This window comes from Ambystoma mexicanum, chromosome 1q, assembly GCF_040938575.1.
Source record: "Ambystoma mexicanum isolate Mex_15411 chromosome 1q, UKY_AmexF1_1, whole genome shotgun sequence".
Lineage (NCBI taxonomy): Eukaryota > Metazoa > Chordata > Amphibia > Caudata > Ambystomatidae > Ambystoma > Ambystoma mexicanum.
The window spans coordinates 778,757,210-778,776,392 of record NC_090922.1 but is presented as its reverse complement, the minus strand read 5'-3'; the positions used below and the strand labels follow the sequence as shown (position 1 = coordinate 778,776,392).

Below are 19,183 nucleotides of genomic sequence, written 5' to 3'. Positions count from 1 at the left end.
GACTAAAAAAAGTCCCAGGGAGATATCTGTCCTGCCCCAATCATTAAGGAAGGCATCAAAGACTTGGCCCCATTTATTGCCACTGTGATTAACTCTTTGTTCAACGCCAGCTCAGTCCCCAACAACCTCAAGGAGATTTGAGCTATGCTCTCCTAAAAAAAAAAACCTAGACCCCCACATACCGACCAATTATAGGCCTATTACTACTGCCCCCTTCCTCTTAAAAATACTGGATAGAGTGGTCTATCTCCAAATCCCGAAACATTTCGAGGATAATAATCTACTTGGTCTCCGACAATCTGGCTTCAGACCGAGACACGGTACAGAAATGGCCCTCTTAGACTTAAAAATCCAAATGGATGAAGCCAAAGATAAAGGCAACTTGGCCATCCTTCTGCTGTTAGACCTCTATGCAGCGTTTGATCTTGTCGATCACCAGATCCTTACAGAACATCTGACTTCAGCCGCAGCCTTTTCCTCTAACGCCTCTAATTGGATCCAATCATTCCTCTCCAACCGGGCTCCCAGAGTCTTTGCACCGTAAGCTTCAGCTGCTCCAGTCCCCATCTACTGTGGTGTACCACAAGGCGTGTGCGTCTCTCCGATGCTCTATAACATCTTTACAAAGCCCCTCTTTGATCGTCTTGATAACATGGGTGTCACCTACACGAATTACGCAGATGATACCCAGGTTCACATTACGCTGACTGGTTGCTATGAAAATGATTCCAAACTGATAAACAAAATCTACCTTGAAATTCAGGCTTGGATGGTGGCCCACAGCCTGTGTCTCAATGATGAGAAGACAGGGCTCCTGATCATTGGATCCCAAGCACGTCTAAACAAACTTGACCCACGGTACAAGGCCTTTAACATTGACGGGAACACATTCAAAGTTGTGAAGGAGGTCAAAACTTTAGGAGTCTATCTAGACTACTCTCTCACTTAAGAAACAAGTGAGTGCCACTGCCTCAACAACTGCCCACACCAATAAACTAAATAATGCATGCAAAGCATACCTGTCCCCTAACAGCTGCATCACGTTAGCTAGGGCACTAGTCTTATCAAAGTTGGACTACTGTAATACACTTTTCCTACGCTTTTCTGAATGGAGCCTTAATAGACTACAGGTCCTACAGAATAACGCCTTGAGATCAGCGTTAAACATCCCTAGGTCTAACCATATCTCAAGCTTTAGACAGGATGCCCACTGGCTCCCTGTGCGCAACAGAATTTCGCTCCGCACTCTAGTTATCACTCATACATTTTGTCAAAATCGCCCCTAAATATTTTTGTCAGACACATTTTCTAGAAACCAACCAGACAGACCTACTAGATTGTTCTACTCGCATTGCCTTAATATCCCAAAGTACAAACTAAAAACAGCTGGAGGAGTCAGCTTCCCAGTGCTGTCTGCCAAATGTTGGAACTCTCTCCCTCTTACTATCAGAGCTGAACCTTCCTTCTGGTCTTTCAGAACCAAAGTGAAGAACTGGCTCTCCGATAAGTAACACTAATAGTCCCCGGGCCTACCCACGAGCCTCCTCTGCTGAAACATATGCACCCTCACACATTCCAATCTGTGTCACTGTATTTCTTGCACTGTCGACCAAACTGTAACCACCGGCAACATCTTTATGCTCTTACATGTATTTATATGCAAATCGACCAATCTTTAACCTATGGTTGAAAAGCACTTCTGTCCAATGTACTATATTTGTGTGCCTTTGTAACTCTGTCACAAGCTCCAGCGCCCAGTTACATCAGGGTTAGGTGTGCGTTATAAATAATAAACTAAACTAAATAAACTACTGAATGATTTGTATGCTCCATTATAACTGCCAGCAGTTGATGCATTTTAAGGGAACCTAAAGTCTAGGTGTGACACCACATAGAATTGTAATGATTTAACATTATTGTATTACCAGATAACAAAGTGTTTTATTGAAGTGTATATACATATGACCCTTAATTTTATATAAAGAACGTCGTTAGCACATAGCATAGTGTGTGGGCATTCCTTTGTGGGGGATTGGGGACTAACTGTACTTAAGAACCAGCCCGCATCACCTCCTGAGAGCTTAAGCCTTGGTTGCTCGTCCATAGCTACCATACAGAGAACCTTGAATGGGGTTCTCAGTGCCTCTACTCTGCCATATAGAGGGCAGAAGTACAGATACCCCATCCAGTTTTTACACTGGTGGCAGCGGTGACATGTTAATGGTTTTAAGACTCAGTGTGTAACCTTGCCACCTACAAAATATCTACACTTTGTTGATTTGAGGTTTAGTGGTGTATACTAGTATAAATACATAACACACAATGGAATCTATTGCAAATGGAAGATTGACTAGGATGAACTTCAGAGTGCTTGTCAAGAGAGAGACAAATATTTTACTGATAAATATAGGGCAGAGTTTATAGCTGCTCTTGTGGATTACCAGGCAGATTGTGACACACATGATGTAAATTGGTTAGGCTGTGATGGGGTCCTTACCCCTGGTGAAGTCCCAGATTTTGCCACTGTGATTGCCACCTCTCCTATCACTTCTATTCTAAAAGCCTGCATTGTTTCTTCAGAGAATACCTTGGAACTTGAGCTTTGAATATAAAAGCTTGGAAGCTGACGATGAAGCTGAATTGAAGAAAGATAAGTTGTCACAGCAAGTGATACTCAACGATAGGGACAAAGACACTGAATGTCAGAGGATCCAGCTACAGAAAGCTGGAGTGGAAACTTCAGCCAAACCAGTTGAGAATGTCAGGTCCCCTGCAACAAGGTTTATGAAATATTTGGTTGGTGTTTATGTGGAGTGTTCTGATATCTTCCAATGGATAGAAGCATTTGAAATGGCTTGTGGTATCCATAATGTTGATAAAAGAGATTGGGCTTTTTGTTGAGTAGAGTACCTCAGACTGGTTACGACTGTATTCTGAAATTGAGTGTGGAAGAAAGAGGGCAGTATGAGTGCATGGAAGCTGCTTTGATTGCCAAGTTTGGCAAGACACCAACCCAATACTGTGAAAGGTTCAGGAAATATAAAAAGAGAGAGAATGTGTCTTGGGTTGACTAGATGAGTGCTGCCCATATGAACACGATGGGGTGGATTGATGGATACAAGGTGAAAATGTTTATTGAGTTGCCCCACCTTTTGTTTTTTAGCAATTTTCTGAAACTGCTTCACCAGAGTTGTGTCGGTATATGGCTGACCAGAATATTTTGGATCCCTTTAAGCTGACCCGGATGGCTCACAAGTGGGTCTCCCACCGGGTGGCCCCTAAGGATCCCAGTGGGAAGAACAAGGACAAAGAGAAAGGGACCTCACAGAAGCCTAAAGAGTCCTATAAACAATTACAGTCAAGTAAACCTAAATCTCTCTCTCCTAAAACACACAAATCTAGTGGGGACATGTCTCATGGGTGTGGGAGCAAGAGTAGCAGTTCTCCTGTTGCAAAGCAGGCTCCCAGTGAATTCAGTACAGTTCCTCGCATTCCTGGCACTTGTTGGGACTTTAGGGCTCTGGACCACAAGAAGTGTGACCCCAAGTGTAAAGGTAAGACACTTGGAGTCCAGGTTGTCAATAACCCCTGCTCAATGCCTGAGGTGGAGGCCACTGTCCACCTCAGGCATGAAAAGGAATCACCTTTGGTGCTCCTGCAGAGATTTTTCCTAGTGTCCCTTGGGGCCTGGGACCAGTATGCAGAAGTACTGGCTACCATCCCAAAGAACACCCGCTGATTTCTTGCAAAGTGTCCTTCCGAATGGCCAGCCTACCACTGGTTTGAGAGACACTGATGCAAGCATGACAGTGGTGGACAGGACCCTGCTCATGCCAGAGGATTATGTAAGTGCTCCTCTGATAACTACCAGGTGGGCCTCCCCAATAATCTCCTGTATCCCTAGTCACCATTCAGATTGAGGACAAGACAGCAAAGCTTCCCGCCCTGGTTCAGGACAATGTGCCTGCCCACATATTGATGGGGAACGACTTGGAGTTGGGTTGATCTCTGATGGAGTACTCCTGACTGCTGCTGCAGTCACTAGGTCACAGGTCAAACCGGGTCTGACTGACAGTCAGTTACCCATGCCAAAGGGGAAACCCAAGGCAAAAGAGGGTTCTTCTCTTCCTGTTGTTTCAGCAACACCCAATTGGATCCAAGCTCCGGATGGGCTAGGCCCAGTGGTAACCCTAGACTCAAATCCTGAGGGAGAAGAGCCAGATGGCCCTCCTCAAGGAGAGTTACTGAAACCAGAGGATCATTATAACCATCAATGCCTGCTGGCTGAAGGTGGGCCCTCTACGGGAGACTTCTGTAAGATTCAGAGAGAGTGTCACTCTCTCAAGGGTCTAGAGTGTCACTCTCTCAAGGGTCTAAGGAAACAGGCCCAGGCACAAGATGAAGTGCCTAGGTCATTCAAGATCTATTGCGAGGTTGAGTTCCTTTGTAATGAGCCCACTAAGCCTGAACCTTGTGCACTCAAGAGGTGGTGGTACCCAAGGTTTACAGGGCCTTCTTTCTGCAGTTGGTGCATGAAGTGCCCTTCGCAGGTCATCTTGGCACTAAGAAGACCAAGCAAAGGCTCTATGCACATTTCTACTGGCCCAGCATGTGAGTAGACGTGGAGTCCCACTACAGGACCTGTCCCACTTGTCGGTTGTCTGGCAAGACTGGAGGCAGTATCATTACCCCTCTGCAGCCTTTTCCAGTGGTTGGCACATCATTTGAGAGGGTTCACATCAACATTGTCTGTCCCTTGGACACTCCCACATCATGTGGCCACAGTTTCATCCTGGTACTTGTTGACCATGCAACCAGGTACCCTGAGGCTATACCCCTTCGGATGCAACTGCCAAGGGGGTTGCCAGGGCTCACCTGGGCATTTTTACCACAGTTGGTTTCCCTAAAGAGGTGGTCTTTGACAGAGGATCCAACTTCATGTCTAGTTACATGCAAGCAATGTGGAAGGAATGTGGGGTTCTCTACCTCCTACCACCCCCATACTCTCTATTTGAGAGGTTTAACACAAATCCCAAAGGCATGTGGGGTGCTTTGGAAGAGCCCCTAAGGATGAAATGGGATCTCCTCCTACCATGCCTGCTGTTTGCCTATAGAGAAGTCCCTCAAGAGGGTGTTGGTTTCAGCCCCTTTGAGCTTCTCTTTGGACATCCGGTGATGGGGCCCCTTGCCTTATTCACAGAAGGTTTGAATACCACCCCTCCAGTTCCTGCCAAGTAAGTGGGGAAATATGTGTTAGGCCTCAGAAAGAGGATGGCACAGATGATGGGCCATGCATCAGCAAATCTTAACGCAAGCCAAGAATAGAATTAGTACTGGCATGACCTTAAGCCCTCACAAGTGGATTGGACTCCAGGCCAGGAGACCCTTGTGATGAAGCCTACCAAGCCTAAAGCACTGGCAGACAAGTGGACTGGACCCTTCAGGATAATATCCAAGATGGGTGAGGTCAACTATCTGGTTGACATGGGAGTCACGGGGGTAGCCCCTCAGGTATTCCATGTTAACAGGCTCAAGCCTTTCCACAGAAGAAAGGAAGTGTCATGTCTTTTGCTAGCTACAGAGCAAGAGGAGGATGAGAATGAGCCCCTTCCTGATTTTCTGCATAGCCACCCTCAGGATGGCTCAGTGGAGGGAGTAGACATCTCTCCAGATCTAACACCAGAGCAGCAAAGGACCTGCCGGGCTTTGCTCCGGCAGTATGCTCCTCTGTTGTCACTGACACCAGGCCTCACCCTGTGGTGTAGGCACAAAATTGACACTGGTGACTGTGTACCTGTCAAAAGCAGATGCTATCGGATGTCAGACATAGTTAAAAACCACATCCTGGCAAAGGTTGCCAAGATATTGTAGGTGTAATTGAACCCTCAACCGTCCCTGGTCCAGCCCTGTGGTCCTTGTCCTCAAGGCAAGTTTCCAGGCAGGTATCAAATATTGGAGGTTCTGTGTGGACTACAGAGGAGTCAATGCAGTCACCAAGACTGATGCTCAGCCATTGCCAGGCCTGATCAGCTCGTGGAGACCAGAGGTGCTGCCAGGTTTGTAAGCACCTTTGACCACACATAAGGCTATTGGCAAATAGCTTTGAGAGAACAGGCCAATGAAAAAACTGCCTTCTCAACACCTGAGGGGATCTACCGGTTTAGAGCCATGCCTTTTGGGTTGAAAAATGCACCTAGATCCTTTCAAATTTTGGTCAATCATGCACTCAGTGGGCTGGAAGCCTTTTGTGTGGCTTATCTAGATGACATTGCTGTCTACAGTTTCACCTGGGATGAGCATTTGACTAATCTGGATAAGGTGTTTCAATCCTTGAAAAGGGCTAACCTCACTATTAAGCCTCCAAGTGCCAGATAGCTCAGTGGAAGGTCACTTACCTTGGTCATGAGGTAGGAGGGGGTCGAATCCAACCTCTCCCCAGTAAAGTACATGATTTACATGACTGGGAGACTCCCACTACTCAAACCCAGGTGAGAGCTTTTTTGGGCCTCACTGGGTACTGCCGAAACTTCAGGGCAGACTATGGCATCATAGCTGCCCCCCTGACAGCTATGATATTGCCCAAGCAACCTAGGATGGTTAATTGGACTGAAGACTGTCAGAGGACCTTTGTTGGCTTGAAGGAAAGTCTGTGTAGGGCCACTGTGTTGTGTGCTCCTGATTACAGCAATCCCTTTATTGTTCAGACTGATGCCTGTCACACCGGAAATGGTGCTGTCTACTGTCATGTCCCAGTTAGATGGCAAAGGGAGTGAATATCCCATTATCTTCATCAGTAGACAACTCAAAGGTAGAGAATTTAGGTGGGCTACTGTTGAAAAAGGAATGTTTAAGTATAGTGTGGAGCCTTAGGCGTTTAGGCCTTACCTTAATGGGTCTACCTTCAAGGTCCAAACTGACCATACGCCCTTAAAGTGGCTTATGCAGATGAAGGGTGAAAACCCTAAACTGCTCAGGTGGTCTGCAAGGGCTAGACTTCACTATTGAGCATAGACCGGGAAAAAGTCATGATAATTCAGATGGCCTTTCCAGAAGGTATGTTGACCGTCTGGATGAGGGTGTCAATCTAGTGGGAGATTAGACCACCCTAACCTCTGTCTGGGGGGTGTGACTGTGATGCTGGATACGCATTGGAGGGACAGGGCCTCCCTGCCCTTGTCCTGTACTCACTTATCATGTCTGTTCTGTGGTATTTTCTGCACAGGAGTCCAGTTGGGACCCCTGGCAGTGCAAGTCTTCCTCTTTCTGGTTGTGGTGAATCAAGACCCTTGGGATACCCTTATGCCACCGATGGGTGGGAGTACAAAACTGTACCCCTAGCATATGTTTTTGAGCACCTGTTTGTTGCCCACAGAGCAGGGTATGGGCTGGTGGCAGCTTTATGCTGATGTGACGGGAGCTCTCAGTAACCTCCATTTTCGGATACCCAGACCCTGCCATAGGAATCAGTGGATTCCATATAGAAGGCAAGATGGCCCCTGTGGCCTCTTGTTTTCTATTGCCTGTTACCTTGTTTTCCCAAAGTCCTGGGAAGCCCTGGCACTGTCCTTTCCCCTGTCTGGCTGTAGGGTGGAAGAACCATATATGGTATTGTCGGAAAGTCCAGGCCAGACTGGAGCCTTCTCAGTGACTGTATGTTATGGGAACACCCTTGGGGTGGGACCTGTGTGAATGGAGTGTGTGACCAACATGCATTCTATGTTATGGGTGTCTGGTTTCTGCATGTGCGACACAATGAATGAGATAGCCCTGCCTGAAACTTACATTAATGCAGTGTAATGTGCTGAAAGGCTGGGGGCTTGCCCCAAACCACATTCCTTGTTATGGGTTTCTTGGTGGAAGTGAATGACTTGAATGCCTGTGAGCCTGATTGGCTGCTTGCCTGCATAAATGCCCTTCTGTTTGGTTGACTAACTAAACCTGGCTCAGCCTGAGTAAACGATGGACAGATGTGTATGTCTGGGGACCTCTCAATTACCAATTTGTTCAGAAGCTGAAGTTAAAACTTGAAGCTGTTCCTTGAAGCCCAGCTGGAGGAGAAGATTGCTACTGCCTTTCCTTTGACGTAACCAAGAGCTGTTGAGTCTGTTGAGTAGTGATCCAAGAGAGGACCTGGCTAGGAGACCTCTCCCGAGCTACAAGGGACCATCCTGCAAAAACTGCTTCTCTGCATCGAAGCACCCTGGAAACCAGTACCGAAAGGCTGTCGACCGGAGAAGGGGTCCGCTGAGAATCCTGAAGAGAGGGCCTGGACTTCGAGGGTCGTCGAAGTCCATTGGCGTCGACCGGGGTCTGAAGATTTCCGTGACCGTGGAAGCCAAGTGGAATAGTGTTGCCGCAGAAGCATTGACAACTTGATGCCATGCTGCTTGACGCCCAGAGTCGAGAAAGCTCCACTTTGCCTAAAAACTTTTGGATGAGGACTCCCTTGCCATCACTACTGACCACTTTGTCCCGCCAAAGAAAGTCAAGGCCGCCCGCTACCTTGGAAAGTCTGCTGGTGGGTTTCTGGTCGCCAGAACCTGACAAAGATGTCCCTAGGACACTGACAGAGTGAAGATCCGAGGTCCAGCCCATGGATGAGTCCCGCTCGCCAAAGCTATCCCGAGGTACATGCTGCAGCACCGACAGGCCAGATGACCACCAAACGCGACTCCTGACATCCAATGCCTGGGCCTGCATCCATAACCGCCAAAGGTTTTTCAAGTCCGAGTCTTGTTTGGGGCACCGAACACTTTGCATCGAGGTTTACCGCACGTCTCTTCTTCCCAGGACTTCCACCATCAAAGAAATGATCGATCGCCAAAGAGAACCATGAAGGTCGAAGCTGTTGTATCATCGCAAGTGTTCCACTTTTCTTCGAGGATCTCGATGCCCAGTGGCTCCTTCTTCAAAGGGGTGCATGCTCGAAGGATACCCTCTACGAACAGTCGAAGAAACTCTTCCACTTCAGGTACATTAGGGTGGTTGAACTTTCTAACCAAGAAGCAAGGCTTATTGTGCATTTATGGACTGGGCTTGTTAATTATTTTAGTACAGGTTGCTCAGGTGGAGGGATCCTCACACAGAATTGTGTATCTATATCCAAAGAAAGAATTCTGCCATTGCTTAACCTTAACCTGCCTTTCTTCCTTATTGTCTATGCTGATACACCTTACTAAATTATTTGTATGATCTACTATAATGGCAAGCTGTTGATGCATTTTTCCTCTAGATAAAGTCACCAACTTCACCACTAGTATACTCTATAACTGACCTAGAACCTCTCCCACCTCCAATTAGTGACACCATGTTGAATGGCTCGCCATGCAAACTCGCTCCCTCTTCAAATTCCTACTCCTTGTCCCTTAGTTAATGTGCCTGGTCTATGTTTCTCATTGAATCTAACCTTTACTTGGCTCACTCACACCCTAACCAGCGCATAGTGCATATCGCGAGGAGACCCTCACCCCACAACTTCCTCCATCATCTGATACTTTTGCCGATGTATGCCATTTCTGTTTAAAATAACATCCTGATTGTGTAAATAAAGAGAAATACAAATATTGATGATTGTTTGCAAAGGATTGGGATTAGCAGAGGGCATAGATGAAATGTGTTTTGTGATTTTAATTCCAAGGTAACGCAGGTGGTGCACGCACATTGCCAATCACTGACGTGGCTTTTGAATTGATGGGATGTCAACAACATCAATTTAGCTTTGTCCCTGTGCACGCTATCTGCACAGCTTGCTATATTCCTTTATTGCTTACTCTATGACATTTTCGGTTTTGCGATCTCCCAGATAAAATGTCATCATATGCGAGTGTTTTCTATTCTTGATCTCCAGTTATGATGTTCTATTTTATGTGCTCTTGCTACCCAAGGCCAAGGCTAGTGTTCCAATAATAAGGTTGAAAAGTATAGTTGACAGAGGGCATGTTCACCTCTGAAAAGTTCAGTCTATTCACTATTCTGATCGCCATTAATTTTAATGAATGGCCTTCAAACCTCTGAATGCCAGACCAAAGCCACATTTGTGCAGATTCGTAAGCAGAGAAACCCATTTACTATTGCTACAGAATTGTGTTGCATTAAAGCTGAACGCTGTGGGATAATTTTACAGTTGTATTGAGTCGACATATCCATACCAGCTTTTGATGAGTCCATTGCATTTCAACTGCTAGACTAAATGCTACGGTGCCTGGGCGGCTTTGAGGAGTATTTTTACATCACGATTTATCCAAGACATTGGGCATTTGGTAGTTGTGCAAATGCCAGCCCTGTGTTAAATGTAGGGATAATAGTGAGTTCAGAAGTTCTATTTGTAATTGTAGCTGTGCTTAATATGGCCAAGGATCCCTATTGCGGCAGGACAAATTGTGACCCTGTCAGCGCCCGAATACTACTCGATCCACTAAACACAGTCTGATGATGACATTTCCCTGTTCTGTCTACATCACAAGATCAGGGTACCTTTTCATGTGCACAGCCTTTCCTCTTGGAACATACCGTGTCTATCCACCATACCTGTCATTTCAGTGTGCAGTACAAAAATGGCTCTTGCCCATCTGACCCGTTGCGGATCCCTGCTCATTTTGTTTCGCTTAGCGCTAGGATGCTTTTCAGTGAGAATTGAGCGCCAAAAAGTATATCGATTAACCCTGACCATGTGTTGCACTATCTTTAACAGAAAGACCATCTTTGTAATTCGCAGCACAACATTGGTAGCAATAGACCTGTTTCCATAGATTGTTTGATTAAAATGGTGGCTGATGACCGGAATATACGAAATGCTGAACAACTTCCGTGCCTTCACTTCCTACTAACCATGAGGTTGAGGACCCTGAAGGATGAAGAAATGAAGAAGAGGAAACTGAACGCAGTACATCTGATGAGCTAGAGGAGGCGTGTCAACAATGTCATAATAACAACAAGGATGTTGGTGCTTAATGGCAAACGTGGCAAAGCTCATAGATGTAGACATACATGGACCACAAGTGCATGGTTTTCTACTGACAAGGAAGTTGAATGTGTTCAAAAGAGTCAAATCACCATTCAAGTACTACCAAGCATTTAGAACGTTGGACAACAAGTAATTAAGGCTCTTGTTAAGGCACCTTAGATGTCAAGCAGCCCTAAACAGTCACTTAATATAACCACAGTTTGTTTGAGAAATCAACCAAATCGTTACTACGGCAGCTTGCACAAGATGTACATAATACATCATGATTACTTACTCAGCTACCTAATAATTATTCACTGCTTGATACTTTAGATGTAGAAATAATTCAATCAGCTTCATAAGCCACACAAATCAGCCATGTCTGCATTTCTTTGGGAACCTTTGGGACAAAGTGAATGCTTTGATTCAGTTTTATGGAACATATTGATTTTAAGTAATGAATAATGTTGCAAAGATGTTTCTATTATGCATACTGGTGTCATGACTCATTCTCCTCTTGAACAGTGGAGACACTGGAAGAAGATGGCTGTGAGGATGAAATACCCTTGAATATATCCAAACCAAATGATGAGCAGAGTGGTGATGGGTCTAAACTAAAAAAGGATGTAAGTCTGGAGAGGAAAAATAAATTCAAAGGAAAATGTATTTCGCTCTGGTGTTTGATAGCGTTGATAGGGCCCTACTGCAGTCTACATAAAGAGAATGGGACTGCCCGGGATATCTCCTTGACATTATTGCTGAGTTGTATAGCAAGACATCGATGAGAGATAGGCTGGCACAGCAATGGAAGCTCTCAAAAAGGCTGGAGACAGCGAGGGGCCTTAAGCAGGGCTGCACACTTGCACTGTCTCTTTTCAACTTGTTTATTTGGGATTTGGGGGAATCCCTGAGGAAGGTTTATGCATTTCTTCCTCGGGGAGATGGGAGTCCGGTCCAGTGATTACTTTATGCTGATAATTTGGTACTCATGGGCCGGATTCCGGTGGGGCTCCAGAGGCAGCTGAATGCTCTTAAATCATAAGTGGCTAAAAATAAATTGGTTGCACAATCGAATATTCTGGTTTTCGGCTCCCAGAGAGGATGCCAGAAGAGAAATTTAAGCTGCACATTGAGGGCTCTGAGGTAACCAGATCAAGTACTTATCGGTATCTAGGCTCAATGATAGGTAATACAATGAAGGACCTAGCAAACACTGCTAGGTTAAACAGTACAGTGGTTCGGCTCTTCATTGCCATTTTCGACGATATATTTCTGGCCAATTTTGAAATATTTTTAAGAAGAAAGTGGTTGCCACTATCATGTACAGGGCAGAGACATTATTGGGTATTCTAGTAGCCTTAAGGAATTCCATAGAGGGACATTTTTGGAAAAAGATTTTAGGGGTTACTCAAGTCATCCCGATCCAGATTATCCATTTCAAGTTTGGTTTGTTGTCCCCAAAAGTTATAGCACAGTGGAAGCACTTTATGTTATTGAGAACATGTTTAATAGCATCAGATGTTTCGGCTTTCCAAATTTTGAATACAGCATTGGGTGGGAATAAAGATTCTATCCTCACTTTTTGGCAATCAGAATGTGTGGCCATATTAGTAGAAGCGGATATTGCATTAGGTTTCTTATTGGGGAACCCGATGAAAGGCAAGGAAAAGCTTTGGAGATTTGACTGGATTCGAACACTGGAGCAATGTGGAATTTATAAGTTATATGGTCATTTTAGGGGCAAAGTGAAGGCCTTAAATTCCCTCCTGAACTATTTACAGAAATTCACAAATTGGATGCTCTGTAAAGTATTCATGCGTGGGCGCTTTAACTTGTTACCAACAGGGGATGTAATGGGGGCCGATTTTAATTAGAGAAGAGCTTGAGTGGGTATAGATTTTGTAAACCCACCTAAGAGCTCGAAACAATAAAACATGTTCTCCTTGTCTGTCAGGAGCTGGCAGAGAAGCAAAGTTTATACATAGGGATTTTATACTTATGTGGATTTTTGTAAGCCAACACCGGTCTCTTACTTCTGAAGAATGGTGGAGAATCATGATAAGTGGAACTAAAGTGTGTCTGACCCATTCTCAGACAGGACCGTAAAAACTCCAAAGGTGGTGGCGGCGTCGCCCTCATCTTTAAAGACACCCTCTCCATAAGAATGTGTAATCAACAATGGGACAACAACGCTGATCTCCTCACTGCTAAACTAGCCCTCTCACCTAACTGCACCATAAACTTCTTTATCACCTACAGACCACCAGGATCACCCTTCGACTACCAAAAGCAACTCCTCCAAAACATAGGCAACAACCTCAAAAGCACCACCAAAAGCATCCTTCTAGGAGACATTAACCTTGGTTTAACTGACCCAAAGGACAAAGCAGCCGCAAATTTAGCCAAAGAACTATCAAACATGGGGTTCGAACACAAAATTACTGCCCCCACTCATAACAAAGGCAGATCCATTGACTGGCTAGCTGATCACAACTGCTCATCTGCAATTACCTCCATCTCGGCCCTCCCATGGACAGACCATTACCTCATTCAATTCTCCATTCCTACCACGCCCACTCATAAAGCCTTAACTCATGCCCCACCCGCTAAAGTAAGAAGCTCTAAAAAACTCACTGCCTCCAACCTCGCCCCTCTCCTCGATATCCCTGAACTCAAGCCTCCTTTCATCCATGACCCTACCTCTCTAGCCAACATCTACTCCAGCACGCTCACTCAAGCCATCGATCTCATTGCCCCTCTAGAAGAAAAAAAAGGGAAAAAATCAATGCACTGCAACTCCTGGTTCACTGAAGAACTATCTGACCTTCGCACCAAGAAACGCAAAGCCCTATCCAGATGGCAAGCAGCGCCTAATCAATCCTCGCTTAAAGATTTTAAAGAGATCTCTTTGACCTACAAAAAAGCCATATTCCACGCCAAATCCGAATCCTACAATCAGAGAATTACAAATGCCAGCTCCAAATCAAGAGAAATATTCTCCATATTCAAAGAACTCACCACACCTGCCCCCGGCCCAGTTGAAATCATCAAGGATGAAGCCTGGTGCACAGGCATCCAGGCTGCCCTCCTCAACAAAGTTAAAACTCTCCAAGACAAAATAGCCTCACAACGCAAAGCTCTCAACACCCCTATCTGCTCGCCCACACCTTCCACCAACAACTCTCTCTCACAAACACCCCTTTTTGCTTTTAGAGAAGTCTCAGAGACGGAAGTCAAGGACCTCCTCAAAAAGATCAAACCTTCCACCTGCAAAGGGGATATCTGCCCACCCTCATTAATCAAAGAGTGCTCAGAATCCCTCACCCCCATCATTACAGCTTTCATCAATGCCTCCTTCGCATCTGGAACTGTACCACAATGCCTAAAAGAAGCCTGGGTCCGCCCGCTCCTAAAAAAACCCTCTCTCGATCCTTCCTCCCCTAACAACTATCGCCCCATCACCACCGTCCCCTTTCTCCTAAAAATCCTAGACAAAGCCGCACACAATCAAATCAAACACTACCTGGAAACCAACACCATCCTAGGCAAAAGACAATCAGGCTTCCGCAAAGGCCATGGGACTGAAACTGCCCTTCTAGATTTAAAAAATCAAATTACCAAAATAATGGACACAGGCAAACCTGCTCTCCTCCTCCTGCTCGACCTCTCTGCAGCATTTGACCTGGTCGACCACAGCATTCTCACATCTCACCTCTTCAATGCTGCACACTTCTCTCACAAGGCTACCACCTGGATCACATCCTTCCTTGAAGGTAGGGCCATGAAAGTGTACTCCGACCAGGACAGCGCCCCCCCCACCACTATAAATTGTGGAGTCCCACAAGGGTCCTGCACTGCACCGACCCTTTACAATCTATTCACCAAACCCCTCTTTGACTTACTGGACTCCCTCAACATAGCGTACACAAACTACGCAGATGACACGCAAGTTCTCCTCCCCCTCTCCGGAGACTACGACCTAGACTCAGAAGCCCTCTTCAAAATCTACTCGACTATCCAAACCTGGATGGCTATCAATGGTCTCTGCCTAAACGGAGACAAAACCGAAATCATCATCCTAGCCCCCAACGAAACACTAACCAAACTCAGCCCCAACTATTCTCACATGATCATCGACAGTATTAGCATACCTGTCTCCTCTGCCGTCAAGACCTTAGGAGTCTACATTGACGCCACACTCTCAATGACTAGACAAACCAGCGCCATCGCCTCAGCGTCTGCTCTGACCACCAAACACATTTACGCCATCAAACCTTACCTCACCACGCCTAACTGCCTCTCCATAGCTAGAGCTACTATAGGAGCCAGATTGGACTACTGCAACGCCCTCCTGGCAGGCACATCGTCTAAAAACCTAAGCAGGCTCCAAATAGTGCAAAACAATGCCCTCCGCGCTACACTACACATCCCCAAAACTGACCATATTTCACAGGCCAGAAGACTTGTCCACTGGCTCCCAGTCAAGGAAAGAATCAACTTTAAAATCCTCACTCTCACACACAAGTGCATCAATCACACAGCACCCCCCTACCTATCTGAAACTATAACTAAGAACTCTTCCATCCGTCCCAGAAGAAGCCATCACGCCAACCAACTCCGAGTACCCACTGTAAAAAGAGCCAAAGCCGGCGGCATAGGCTTCCCACACATAGCTCCTAAGCTCTGGAATGCCCTCCCTAACTCACTCAGAGCAGAACCTTCTTTGTACTCCTTTCGCAAATCTCTCAAAACCACTCTATTCAACTAACTCCATCCGTCCTTCACCCACACCAGCTCGCATACGTCTGTTACGAAATATGCCTTGTAATGAAAACTGCTTTGTAACCATCTTCCTTCCACGGTAACCAGATTATGTATGTCCTCATGTAACAGCGCCACGATGCCCCCGGGCTGACGTGCGCTTTAAATAAATCTGAATAAATAAATAAATAAATAAATAAATAAAGATGTAGGTAGATTTTTAAAGGATGCCTTTGTTTGATAATATACGCATGTTGCTTTTTAATAGATCAATTTTGTTAATTTATTATCAGGCATGGAGAGTCTAATAAAATGTAGTAGAATTTTCCTCGTAGGAGCGTGTGAAAGAGAGTGGAATATGATGATCAATGTTTGAAATGATTATATAAACCATATTGGTCCAGGTTAACAAATCCAATAGCAGTAACAAATTTCCCAAAGTGCTGAATCCGTGCATTCCTAAGTGTAACACAGTCCATCATTAGATGTTCTAGATTTTCAATTACATCTGGTGTGTTACAAAATCCACATGTTAGCGGGTACTCAGCCCCCACATTTTGTGCATGTAAAATTTCACGAGTTGGAACCACATTAAATTTAAAGCGCATACATTTCTGTCAAACGCCCTTATCTGGAAACCAAATTAAGAAGGATTCAAGTGTGCCCAGTTGTTTAAAGTGGCACAGAAGATGTTTATATAGACGTGTTGCAACTACATTTTTTGTAGTGACAATCCAATCCCATCATTCACATTTTTTTTCTCACTTTTTGTAGATTAAATATTAGAAGACCCAAGGAAATGTCCAAGTGGTTCAAGTATTCTAAGCAATCAGATTTCAGTTTTAACAGATAGTCAGATGCAGTGGTATCAAAACGGAAGCCCAAGACCAAAAGATCATACAGAGTGTCCTTGAGAGAAGTTATTAATTTCCTAAATAGCATCATCTTTCCCCATATGATCACGTTGACAATAGAAGTGAGGCCCAGTTCATACTGGATCACTTCCACCGGTACACAGTTGGGTAAAGACTTGACGGATGCCCTAAGCAGACAAGCTTCAAATTTGGGAAATTCAGCAAACATTCATTTTGGTAACAGCTCAAGACCATAGCACAATTGAGGTAGAGTCTTCAATTTATAATAGCGAAGAGTAGGGACAAAAGAAAACGTACCAAATTTACTGTTGATTATTATTACTTGTACAATCAGAGGCGCTACTTTCATCTCCAAATAGTCCCTGTAGTGGGATTTCTGATAACCCCCATAAATGGGGTAGCCCAAGTATCTCAAACATGGATGCACCATTAACTTTATGTGATTCAAGAACCACGAGAACTGTTTGATGTAAGGTCTAGGATGCAACCGTATGATTACTGTCTTTTTTTCATTTATGGTGAGAAAGTTGGCCACAGTATAGTCTCTAAATTTACTCAGTAAACACTGAAGACCAATTGAGGTGTGGTCAAAGAACAAAAAGTCATCCGCATATGCAGTCCAACATATTTTAACTCCTTCCACGGTTGGAGGGACGAATGCAGTTTCTTCTAGTTTAGCTTTGGCATCAGAAACATAAAGGTTAAAGATGGTAGGTGCAAATACGCACCCTTGTCAGAGGCCGTTCGAGGCATTAATCAAAGAGGATAAGCAGCCCAGATTGTTCAGCCTAACCTGCAGCTTTGACCCCTCATATAGATGCACTAATATGGAAAGGGGATCCAAAGGCATCCCTAATCGATTTAAATTTCCCCAAAGCACTGACCTATCCACCTTATCAAACACCATCAATAAATCGATGGAGGCTATATAGATGAGGGTGCCGAGTCCTTACTCAACGCCTTTGCCTGCATAACATTCAAAAGAAAACCACCAACATCCGTTCCCACACCTCTTCTAAAGCCAAACTAGAATATACAAAAAAGAAAGAAAAACAATCATGTGTGTTCCTCTTGCTTTTATCAAGATGTATCCTTTTTATGTAATTTTATATATTATGTGGTTGTATATGTTCATCATCATGCTTTGCTAACACAGCAAGAGATGCCCTTGATTTTCAAACATTGGTGTCATCACATATTTGAATGCTCCTCCAATCTTCAGACAACAGTAAGAAATCATCTTCACCTATCAAGGTTCCTTATACATATCATCCCATTATGGCTACCATGATAGTATATATCTAAACTAACAGTCTCGATAGCATTCGATGTACTGATGTCCTGATTTTGAGCATGACATGGATCATGTGATCTTGTCACTCCTCTGACCGTAATCATAATTATCCTGGCGCAACATTCCAACTTTGGAATGCAGAAGACTTTCTCGACCTGCGTCTGACGCCACCAAGCTCCGGGCTCCCCGGCTCCAGGTAACTCCTGCACCTTTGATCCCCATTACATGGTGGATATTTTTCAGATTTTTACCTACTCCTTTTGTTCCTTGCGGGCATCTCGGGTTTTGAATTCCTAAAAAATACTAAAAGGTCCCATTGCCAAATCTTTCCAGCTTCACAGTTTTGTCTTTGGAGCAATATTCTGGTAAGGTGTCAGAGAAGAGTCTATCTAATACAATTTGAGATAACTGATAACCCACGCCTACCTGTTACTCCTGTTACTTCTTGTTTCTTTGTATATAGAATATATAATTTGCTCTAAAAACCGCAATTTGCACATGCTGATACCCACCAGCTGTGCTCAGCTTCATGTAAATAGACCCAGCAAGATGCCTTCTTAAAGCTTACTGTAGCATGCACTATTGTCCCCCTTTTTTTCTCCCATTTGATTCAGTTTCACCTTTCTTTCTGTTCTTTTCCATTTTGTAGACGGTATCTGTCCCTAAGTTATTTCTCAAGTCCATATCAGGACCGACCCCACAGGCTGCCTGCACTGGTAAGACAAGGCAACGCCCCCCTCAACTCTACTTTCTTCTCCTCTTAGTATTCACCATTGAATTGATAATATTCATTCACCTTCGGACTTGACTTCAGTAGCTATCTGCATGCTCCAGTTTCACCATTTCCAGTCTCAGACAAGGCTAGGGTAAGGGGTACATTCACTTCACCCAGTATTGCCTCTTCTTATGCCATATTGACACTAAATCCCTTACAAATGCAATATGTATTTGGAAAATGTTCTCTTCTTGCATGCAATTCCACTCCGAGAGCCAATTCACCGCTAAGGCAGCCCAACCCCAAACAATCAGTACTGCACTGCTAAGACCAGAGTTTCTACTTAAGGTTGTCTTGAGTGCCTTTCAGTGGAAAAAAACAGAACGATATATCCTCCTGAGGAGGAAGACAGGTGAACGCTAACCTGTAAAAGACGCCACTACCCGAGATACACTTACAGCTAGGTATCTTCTTCTTCAATATTCTGTCTCACGTGTAAATATGGATTACCAAGCATTAAAGGAATCAATAAGAATGCACACCAGGTAAATGCATATAACATTTAGCTGTTTTACCTTGATGGTGGTAGGAGGCCT

The 19,183-nt window shown here is 44.7% G+C and overlaps 1 pseudogene; it reads left to right on the top strand.

Moving 5' to 3' along the window:
- Positions 1-8,832: 8,832 nt before the first annotated feature.
- Positions 8,833-19,183, top strand: part of LOC138558626 (small ribosomal subunit protein uS5-like) — a 64,990-nt pseudogene continuing 54,639 nt past the window's right edge.